Below are 11,777 nucleotides of genomic sequence, written 5' to 3' on the forward strand. Positions count from 1 at the left end.
TTTGATAACAGGAAGCTAACCAAGTTTAATTGTTCAAGTGCTTGCAGGCAGGTACACTGAATTACATCTTACATAAGAAATCTTTACTGCAGTGAGTGGCACTGACAGACTGTTGTTAAGCATGCTTTATTCAAGACAAAATGTTATCAGGCTGTCACAATTATATTCTTGATAATTCTACCTGTAAAAGCCTAAACAATAAGCCTTGACACTAATTGACTGCTCATGGTGTTCACCCCATCTGTCATATTAAAGCAAAGAGGCATGATGGTTAAGAGTAGTATATAATAGCCGGAACTAGATCAGGGTTCAGGGTGTGGATTGAAGATTGTCGGTCCGCCATCTTGGATTGTGACGTCACGGCGGCAAAAATTCCTCAAAATTCCTCAAAAATGACTCAAAATGACTCAAAATTTCCCGTTTTAAGAAAAAATTTCCCGTTTTCGAGGGAAAAATTCCCGTTTCGAGGGAAAATTTCCCGATTTAGTCCTTAAAAATCCCAACGGCTAGAAATGTCCTGATAGAGGCTTAAGCATCCTTAACTCAAGCCTCAGTTAAGCCTCTATCAGGATGTGACCTTGACCTTTGACCTTGACCCCGACGGCCAACATAGATCCACCATCTTGGATGACGTCATTTCGTTTTCTCGAACATTCCGGCATTGTGTTATCGGCCAATTTGAATTATGACGTCAACGTTGCAATTTCCGTTACGGCCGCCATCTTTAAATTTATTATCCGATTTTAATGAGAAAAAAATTTTAAAATTATAAAAAAATCAAATAAAATTTTTTTTAATAACATATTTAAAAAACAAACATTTACAACACGGAGCTCGGAGTCCTCGGTTCAAACCCGACGAGTGCAAAAAAAATAAAAATGGCGACCGATCCTTCCCTCGTGGTGGGTGCTGGCAGACTGACTCCCGCCACTTTTTATCATCATCTAGTATGACGTCATGGCCGCCATCTTGTCTTCGATGCTGGAAGCCATCATCATTGTATCGTCGGCTAGAGTGCGCCGATGACATGTTAGTTTAATTCGTATCCGTTAGAGTGCAGTAATCATTTATTACTGTGACACCCGCCATCTTGTCATTTGGCCGCCATCTTGAAAATCCGTAATTATTTAGCTAGAAATTCGGGAAAGGTTCCAAAAATCATTAAATAAATCACTCATTAATTTACATATTGATTCGATCGATTCCCGTCCTCGGTTAGATACCCGATCGATGCAATAATGTTTAATCTTATTTAAAAAATAATAATTTCAATATACCATGTTCAACATTCGTAAAGAGTCTCTAAATCCTCTACGACCACCATCCTATCAGACATCAAGACCACCATATTGGAAATGTGTAATTTTAATGCTAGAGATCCGGGAAAAAGTTCAGAAATCATTAAATAAATTTCCGATCAATATACTGATTAATTAGATAGACTAAGGTCCTTGGTACGATCTAGGATGATGCAAAAAAATTAAATATAACATCAATTTTACATAATAGTAACAGGTTCGAGGAATTAAACACCGCAAGTTCTTTTACAAACATAATATTTATTACATAAATTCTATTCTACTACAGGATCACTTACGAAAGCCAGCAATCTTATAATCATTTAGTTCCACAGCGGTGTGAAATGACTAATTCTTAGCTCCAATCGGTTTATACTAGACAGAGTCCAGCCAGAACCTTTACAGACATAGTCCACCTATTCTTGAGAGAGTTTCTGGATACCGTTTTTAACAGTTTGCTTCACATCGTTAGAACTGTAAATTACTGCAGCCGATGTCTTGAATGCACACTTCTCCACTTTGTCATCTAACGGATATGGCTTTCCATATATACAGTCCAACCACAAGTTATATTTCAAAGGTCCGTTTGTTGCTACATCATCAGTAAGCTGATTGATTATCATCTGTCTGATATCGTCAAGAAAATTACAAATGACCTTCGACTCACCGAACGTATTTAGATAATAGTAGTCTTTCAACGTTCCACGAAATGCAGACTGCGCCAAGTAGAAGCCATTATCGTTCACTTGTAATGCTCCGAACACAGTCTTAGGTTTAGTTCCATGTGCAGACGTAACAATCGGTTGCCGGGCATCTGTTTTTTTGGTTGTACGCTTTCGTGTCTCCAATCTAAAGCGAGGAGTCTAAATGTCGGCAGGTAGTTCAGCAGTAGGAGCACAGACTCCACCTTTACATTTTTTCGCATGATGTCGCAAACTGTCAATTCGAGTAAACCATTTAAGGCACTCATCACATCGAAACTTCATGCGAGAAGGATTCTTCGTGCATTTGCTCCGCTCATGTCTTCATGCATCATGGGAAAATGCGAACGACGTATCACAGTAGCTGCAAGGATACCGTGGTGATGAAGACGATCCTTTCATACCCGATCCAGATACAGGCGTTGCAACAGTAGTACCATTTCCAGGCATTCTCTTATGCACATCGATGCATCGTTGTTGCGCCGAAACCTTTACTTTCTGCCGCACAGCAGGACCTTTGCATGCCTTCATGTGCGTTTTCATATTATCTTTTCTGGCAAACTGCTTATGACATTTCTCACAAACAAACATTTTACGATATAGGTTCTTGGCACATTTGCTCCTCTCGTGCCGCCGAGCATTGCTGTTGTTTGAGAAAATCTTGTCGCAGTAACAGCACCGATGTTCGCTAGTTGTCAAATCAGCATCCATTGAAGTCTCCATCGAGGTCGTATCGTCGATCGTCGTGGTTTCCTGCACATCCAGCTCAGTAGTCATTAAGCTATCTTTTGCTGGTGGTATCACATCTGTTGAAATCTCCTCCAATGTTGACGTCGTCGTCGTTGCCAACGGGATCTGCTCCACCATTGTCGTCGCTGACGTCAAGGTTCCCGTAGACGATGGTACAACGTCCATCTAGTTCGGCGTTAAAGTCGGTAAAGATGCCATCGAGTTCTCAAGAACAGGTAATTACGCGACTTATACACCAGATGAAATAATCTAGGTGATCCTTACACCGTCGACGACAGTAACAAACTGAGCGACCTGCTGTCTAGGACTCGCTTATATACATGCACCGGATGGAATAATACGCAAGTCAAATCAAGAACCATTTACTATAATACTAGAGTCAAAACAACATTAAAAATAGAAGGACCATCAACGAAAAGGCAGCACATTTGGAAGCACCGACAACGAAAAGGCAGCACATTTGGAAGCACCGACAACGAAAAGGCAGCACATTTGGAAGCATCGACAACGAAAAGGCAGCACATTTGGAAGCACCGACAACGAAAAGGCAGCACATTTGGAAGCACCGACAACGAAAAGGCAGCACATTTGGAAGCACCGACAACGAAAAGGCAGCACATTTGGAAGCACCGACAACGAAAAAGCAGCACATTTGGAAGCACCGACAACGAAAAGGCAGCACCGACAACGAAAAGGCAGCACATTTGGAAGCACCGACAACGAAAAGGCAGCACATTTGGAAGCACCGACAAAGAAAAGGCAGCACCGCCAACGAAAAGGAAGCACATTTGGAAGCACCGACAAAGAAAAGGCAGCACCGCCAACGAAAAGGAAGCACATTTGGAAGCACCGACAACGAAAAGGCAGCACCATCGACGAAAAGGAAGCACATTAATTTGTCATTGACTCCAATATTCATTTGCTCCAATATTCATTGGCACCAATATTCATTGGCTCCAATATTCATTGGCTTTAATATTCATTGACTCCAATATCCATGAGCTCCAATATCAATTGGCTCGAATTGCTCCAAAAGGTTCCATCAGCCTTTTGGCTCCAACAGTCTTTTGGCTACGATAGTCATTGGCTCCAATAGTCATTGGCTACAATATTCATTGGCTCCAATAATCATTGACTGCAATATTCATTGGTTCCAATATTCATTGGCTCCAATGTTCATTGGCTCCAATATTCAATGGCTCCAATATTCATTGACTCCAATATTCATTGGCTCCATCAGTCATTGACAACTACAGTCTTTTGGTCCCAAAAGTCTTTTGGCTCCAAATATATTAGGCTAGAATTCTTCGAGTCTAAGAGACTATGAGACCACATGGCTACGAGTCTAAAATGATCTAGCTGGTTACGAGTTATACATGGCTTGCGAGGCTACAGAGCTACGAAGTTTCTAGTACACAGGTTTACATGACTGCGAGGATACAGGACTACAAGTCTGCAAGAGTACTTGACTACGAAGGTACTCGTCTACATGACTCCAGTTACCGCATCTGTCTTCGATGGAATTTTCTCTTTTGCTACATCTACACCATCAGCATTATGTTATAAGATTACAAAGCTACTTGCTTACGTAGCTTCAAGTCTACGAGGCTCCAATACATCATGACTACGAGACTACGAGCAATGAGGTTACGAGACTATGCGATTGCAAGTCTTCAAGGTTACGTCATCGCGAGGCTATAGGACTACGAAGCTTCCAGAACGCATGGTTACGAGAATGCATGACTAATTGGCCGCATGGCTACGAAACTTTATGTCTCTAACTGACTACAATAGCACTATTCAGTGGTGAGAGTTAATTTATTTCATGCAAAGGTACTTGCTGCAAGCAGTTCCGCTTTTCAACATCAGATGACGTCACGTTTTGCTTGCAGGTAAAATAATATTTATTTATTTTATGCGGGATGCGGGTTGTTCACTATCGATCGCATAAGAAGAATGGCATCGATAGTCTTCAAGGAGAAGGAAGTTCGTCCTTCCTGCTAGTGCTTCTCAGATTTCTCACGCTCCGTTATCTTGGATTGCGACGTCACGGCTGCCGTCTTGGATGGGTGTGATTTTGACCTTTGACCGAAACCGCAGGAATGATCGCAAGCACACGGATTAACCATCATAATATTGGCAAGAATAATCAGGAGCACACGGATTAACCATCAAAATATTGATATGAATAATCAGGAGCACACGGAGAAAACCATCATAATATTGGCAAAGAATAATCAGGAGCACACGGAGAAAACCATCATATATATTGACAAGAATAATCAGGAGCACACGGAGAAAAACGACACATGTTTTCTTTGATATCATAAAATTACAGAACAAAAATATTTAAAAAAATTAAAATAAATTAATAAAAAAATTTAAAATAAAAACAAAAAATACATAAAATTCTGGCTTGTACCAGATTTCTATCTTTTCTCAACAATGATAAGTTTACAAGCTAGCAGAATCTGTTTATGCATTTTTTTTTTATTTTAAATTTTTTTATTAATTTATTTTTATTTTTTTAAATATTTTTTTTCTGTAATTTTATGATATCAAAGAAAATATGTGTCGTTTTTCTCCGTGTGCTCCTGATTATTCTTGCCAATATTATGATGGTTAATCCGTGTGCTTGCGATCATTCCTGCGGTTTCGGTCAAAGGTCAAAATCACACCCATCCAAGATGGCAGCCGTGTCGTCGCAATCCAAGATGACGTAGCGTGAGAAATCTGAGAAGCACTAGCAGGAAGGACGAACTTCCTTCTCCTTGAAGACTATCGATGCCATTCTTCTTATGCGATCGATAGTGAACAACCCGCATCCCGCATAAAATAAATAAATATTATTTTACCTGCAAGCAAAACGTGACGTCATCTGATGTTGAAAAGCGGAACTGCTTGCAGCAAGTACCTTTGCATGAAATAAATTAACTCTCACCACTGAATAGTGCTATTGTAGTCAGTTAGAGAAATAAAGTTTCGTAGCCATGCGGCCAATTAGTCATGCATTCTCGTAACCATGCGTTCTGGAAGCTTCGTAGTCCTATAGCCTCGCGATGACGTAACCTTGAAGACTTGCAATCGCATAGTCTCGTAACCTCATGGCTCGTAGTCTCGTAGTCATGATGTATTGGAGCCTCGTAGACTTGAAGCTACGTAAGCAAGTAGCTTTGTAATCTTATAACATAATGCTGATGGTGTAGAAGTAGCAAAAGAGAAAATTCCATCGAAGACAGATGCGGTAACTGGAGTCATGTAGACGAGTACCTTCGTAGTCAAGTACTCTTGCAGACTTGTAGTCCTGTATCCTCGCAGTCATGTAAACCTGTGTACTAGAAACTTCGTAGCTCTGTAGCCTCGCAAGCCATGTATAACTCGTAACCAGCTAGATCATTTTAGACTCGTAGCCATGTGGTCTCATAGTCTCTTAGACTCGAAGAATTCTAGCCTAATATTTTTGGAGCCAAAAGACTTTTGGGACCAAAAGACTGTAGTTGTCAATGACTGATGGAGCCAATGAATATTGGAGTCAATGAATATTGGAGCCATTGAATATTGGAGCCAATGAATATTGGAGCCAATGAATATTGGAACCAATAAATATTGCAGTCAATGATTATTGGAGCCAATGAATATTGTAGCCAATGACTATTGGAGCCAATGACTATCGTAGCCAAAAGACTGTTGGAGCCAAAAGGCTGATGGAACCTTTTGGAGCAATTCGAGCCAATTGATATTGGAGCTCATGGATATTGGAGTCAATGAATATTGGAGCCAATGAATATTGGAGCCAATGAATATTGGAGCCAATGAATATTGGAGCCAATGAATATTGGAGCCAATGAATATTGGAGCCAATGAATATTGGAGTCAATGACAAATTAATGTGCTTCCTTTTCGTCGATGGTGCTGCCTTTTCGTTGTCGGTGCTTCCAAATGTGCTTCCTTTTCGTTGGCGGTGCTGCCTTTTCTTTGTCGGTGCTTCCAAATGTGCTTCCTTTTCGTTGTCGGTGCTTCCAAATGTGCTGCCTTTTCGTTGTCGGTGCTGCCTTTTCGTTGTCGGTGCTTCCATATGTGCTGCCTTTTCGTTGTCGGTGCTGCCTTTTTGTTGTCGGTGCTTCCAAATGTGCTGCCTTTTCGTTGTCGGTGCTTCCAAATGTGCTGCCTTTTCGTTGTCGGTGCTTCCAAATGTGCTGCCTTTTCGTTGTCGGTGCTTCCAAATGTGCTGCCTTTTCGTTGTCGGTGCTTCCAAATGTGCTGCCTTTTCGCTGTCGGTGCTTCCAAATGTGCTGCCTTTTCGCTGTCGGTGCTTCCAAATGTGCTGCCTTTTCGTTGATGGTCCTTCTATTTTTAATGTTGTTTTGACTCTAGTATTATAGTAAATGGTTCTTGATTTGACTTGCGTATTATTCCATCCGGTGCTTGTATATAAGCGAGTCCTAGACAGCAGGTCGCTCAGTTTGTTACTGTCGTCGACGGTGTAAGGATCACCTAGATTATTTCATCTGGTGCATAAGTCGCGTAATTACCTGTTCTTGAGAACTCGATGGCATCTTTACCGACTTTAACGCCGAACTCGATGGACGTTGTACCATCGTCTACGGGAACCTTGACGTCAGCGACGACAATGGTGGAGCAGATCCCGTTGGCAACGACGACGACGTCAACATTGGAGGAGATTTCAACAGATGTGATACCACCAGCAAAAGATAGCTTAATGACTACTGAGCTGGATGTGCAGGAAACCACGACGATCGACGATACGACCTCGATGGAGACTTCAATGGATGCTGATTTGACAACTAGCGAACATCGGTGCTGTTACTGCGACAAGATTTTCTCAAACAACAGCAATGCTCGCCGGCACGAGAGGAGCGAATGTGCCAAGAACCTATATCGTACAATGTTTGTTTGTGAGAAATGTCATAAGCAGTTTGCCAGAAAAGATAATATGAAAACGCACATGAAGGCATGCAAAGGTCCTGCTGTGCGGCAGAAATTAAAGGTTTCGGCGCAACAACGATGCATCGATGTGCATAAGAGAATGCCTGGAAATGGTACTACTGTTGCAACGCCTGTATCTGGATCTGGTATGAAAGGATCGTCTTCATCACCACGGTATCCTTGCAGCTACTGTGATACGTCGTTCGCATTTTCCCATGATGCATGAAGACATGAGCGGAGCAAATGCACGAAGAATCCTTCTCGCATGAAGTTTCGATGTGATGAGTGCCTTAAATGGTTTACTCGAATTGACAGTTTGCGACATCATGCGAAAAAATGTAAAGGTGGAGTCTGTGCTCCTACTGCTGAACTACCTGCCGACATTTAGACTCCTCGCTTTAGATTGGAGACACGAAAGCGTACAACCAAAAAAACAGATGCCCGGCAACCGATTGTTATGACGTCTGCACATGGAACTAAACCTAAGACTGTGTTCGGAGCATTACAAGTGAACGATAATGGCTTCTACTTGGCGCAGTCTGCATTTCGTGGAACGTTGAAAGACTACTATTATCTAAATACGTTCGGTGAGTCGAAGGTCATTTGTAATTTTCTTGACGATATCAGACAGAAGATAATCAATCAGCTTACTGATGATGTAGCAACAAACGGACCTTTGAAATATAACTTGTGGTTGGACTGTATATATGGAAAGCCATATCCGTTAGATGACAAAGTGAAGAAGTGTGCATTAAAGACATCGGCTGCAGTAATTTACAGTTCTAACGATGTGAAGCAAACTGTTAAAAACGGTATCCAGAAACTCTCTCAAGAAGAGGTGGACTATGTCTGTAAAGGTTCTGGCTGGACTCTGTCTAGTATAAACCGATTGGAGCTAAGAATTAGTCATTTCACACCGCTGTGGAACTAAATGATTATAAGATTGCTGGCTTTCGTAAGTGATCCTGTAGTAGAATAGAATTTATGTAATAAATATTATGTTTGTAAAAGAACTTGCGGTGTTTAATTCCTCGAACCTGTTACTATTATGTAAAATTGATGTTATATTTAATTTTTTTGCATCATCCTAGATCGTACCAAGGGCCTTAGTCTATCTAATTAATCAGTATATTGATCGGAAATTTATTTAATGATTTCTGAACTTTTTCCCGGATCTCTAGCATTAAAATTACACATTTCCAATATGGTGGTCTTGATGTCTGATAGGATGGTGGTCGTAGAGGATTTATAGACTCTTTACGAATGTTGAACATGGTATATTGAAATTATTATTTTTTAAATAAGATTAAACATTATGGCATCGATCGGGTATCGAACCGAGGACGGGAATCGATGGAATCAATATGTAAATTAATGACTGATTTATTTAATGAATTTTGGAACTTTTCCCGAATTTCTAGCAAAATAATTACGGATTTTCAAGATGGCGGCCAAATGACAAGATGGCGTGTGTCACAGTAATAAATGATTACTGCACTCTAGCGGATACGAATTAAACTAACATGTCATCGGCGCACTCTAGCCGACGATACAATGATGATGGCTTCCAGCATCGAAGACAAGATGGCGGCCATGACGTCATACTAGATGATGATAAAAAGTGGCGGGAGTCAGTCTGCCAGCACCCACCACGAGGGAAGGATCGGTCTCCATTTTTATTTTTTTTGCACTCGTCGGGTTTGAACCGAAGACTCCGAGCTCCGTGTTGTAAATGTTTGTTTTTTAAATATGTTATTAAAAAAGTTTTATTTGATTTTTTTATATTTTTAAAATTTTTTTTTTCATTAAAATCGGATAATAAATTTAAAGATGGCGGCCGTAACGGAAATTGCAACGGTGACGTCATAATTCAAAATGGCCGATAACACAATGCCGGAATGTTCGAGAAAACGAAATGACGTCATCCAAGATGGTGGATCCAAGATGGCCGTCGGGGTCAAGGTCAAAGGTCAAGGTCACATCCTGATAGAGGCTTAACTGAGGCTTGAGTTAAGGATGCTTAAGCCTCTATCAGGACATTTCTAGCCGTTGGGATTTTTAAGGACTAAATCGGGAAATTTTCCCTCGAAACGGGAATTTTTCCCTCGAAAATTGGAAATGTTTTCTTAAAACGGGAAATTTTGAGTCATTTTGAGTCATTTTTGAGGAATTTTGAGGAATTTTTGCCGCCGTGACGTTACAATCCAAGATGGCGGACCGACAATCTTCAATCCACACCCTGAACCCTGATCTAGTTCTGGCTATTATATACTACTGTTAAGAGATCAAATAACTTGCCTCTCACCTAGGTAACGGGTTGTAATCTGGATTTTTCAAAATTGGGAAACATGTTAGATGTTGCTGCAAACCAGTAATTTTTCCCAAGATACTTCTGTTTCACATCACATGTGTGCTATCGCTTCTCTATCTCACTATTTTCTCACGCATTCACCTCCAATGACCCTGATACTGATACAACATCAAACCATTACTTGGCTATGCAAACAGTATATTTGCCCACAAAATAAAGCAATCTGCCCCTCTTTATTGTTATTTAATTGCATTTACTATTAGCCACATATGTCAGCAAAAACAACATGGAGCATAAGTATTGCAATCCCCACTACTGTACAAGTAGATTTTGACATTAACAGCAGGTTTATTCACAATTCTTTAACTGAACAACTATGGTGAATTATAATTGTTAACTTACAACATTATTTTTTTAAATAATTAATAAATTACATATAATACACAAGATGTGAAAAAATTAAATTAAGCTGATAAAGGCCGGGCTACATTCGCAATAGCACGCAAACAGCACACAGATAGCACACCCGCACAGAGATAGCACATAGCTTCATGCTACATTCACGCACGACACAACACAAAATAATACTGGAAGCATTCAAAAAAACTTAATTTTAAGAAATAATGTACATATAGCTATAAAACCAGAAATAGATATTTAATTGATGTCAGTTATAAATGACTATGTAAATCATATATGAGTTTTGAAAATGTAAGTGTAAGATTTTTTAATAGATTACCTTTGTGTGCAAGGACAGTATCTTTTGATAAGTATAAACAAATCTTAGAACAATGGCTCATATCCAATCCTTTATACTCATTATACGAATGGAACAATTTAAAATTTAATGATCTTTAGTTTGTGTAAAGTTATATTATTGTTAAGATGTTTTTCTTTAAACTTAAAAATGTGTATTTATATATTATTATTATGTATTTTCAATGACAATGTCTATTGCACCCTGTGTCTAATGACAATAAATGTTATCGATTATCAATCAATTATCAAATCCGGCTTCTTTAACACATTCATACACAAACTTCCAAGCATTTGACTTAGCTTCTTCATTTTTGTATCCTGTGGATCCCCTATCATACAAAATATTTTTACTTTCTATTACAGCTATCAGATAGCCATCAAATGTGCCTTCCATTTTTATGTTATCGTGTGTTTGAAAACAATAACAAACCACTCAAGTCAACAGCACCAATACTTTCGTGACAATCGTTCTTTTATAAGCCCACTAGAGTAGTACTTAAACTGTTTGCTGATTGGCTACCTCCAGGGTCACGCACAGAAAATAACCTAAAAGTTAAAAGTTAATGAACTTTCTGTGCGCCGATCCTGTGATATTTTTCTGTGCGCGTGCTATTTGCCAATGTGGCTGCTAATATCTAATAGTGTATGTTTAACTTCTGTGCGTCTGTGCTGTTTGCGTGCTATTGCGAATGTAGCCCAGCCTTAATAAAATTATTTTTGTAATTACTTTGGTAGAGCAAACCCAGCAAATTGTTGGACAAGTTGGGTGTGCTTTTAATTATATTTCCACATACACCATACATGCCTGAGGCTTGCACATTGAATCCTCTAATTCATAATAATAAATGATGTGCTATTAAAAAAAACCAAGCCAACTTAGTAGTCAAAACTGACTTCTTATAAGGTGAAACGTACATTCCCAGTAGAAGAGTTTTAAATAATGTAAGCCTGAAAACTTGATTTACAAAAAATAATTAAAAATAGCAACTAACATGTTTTTACCACGTACAT

Source organism: Bacillus rossius, chromosome 13 (genome assembly GCF_032445375.1).
Source record: "Bacillus rossius redtenbacheri isolate Brsri chromosome 13, Brsri_v3, whole genome shotgun sequence".
NCBI classification, from domain to species: Eukaryota; Metazoa; Arthropoda; class Insecta; order Phasmatodea; family Bacillidae; genus Bacillus; species Bacillus rossius.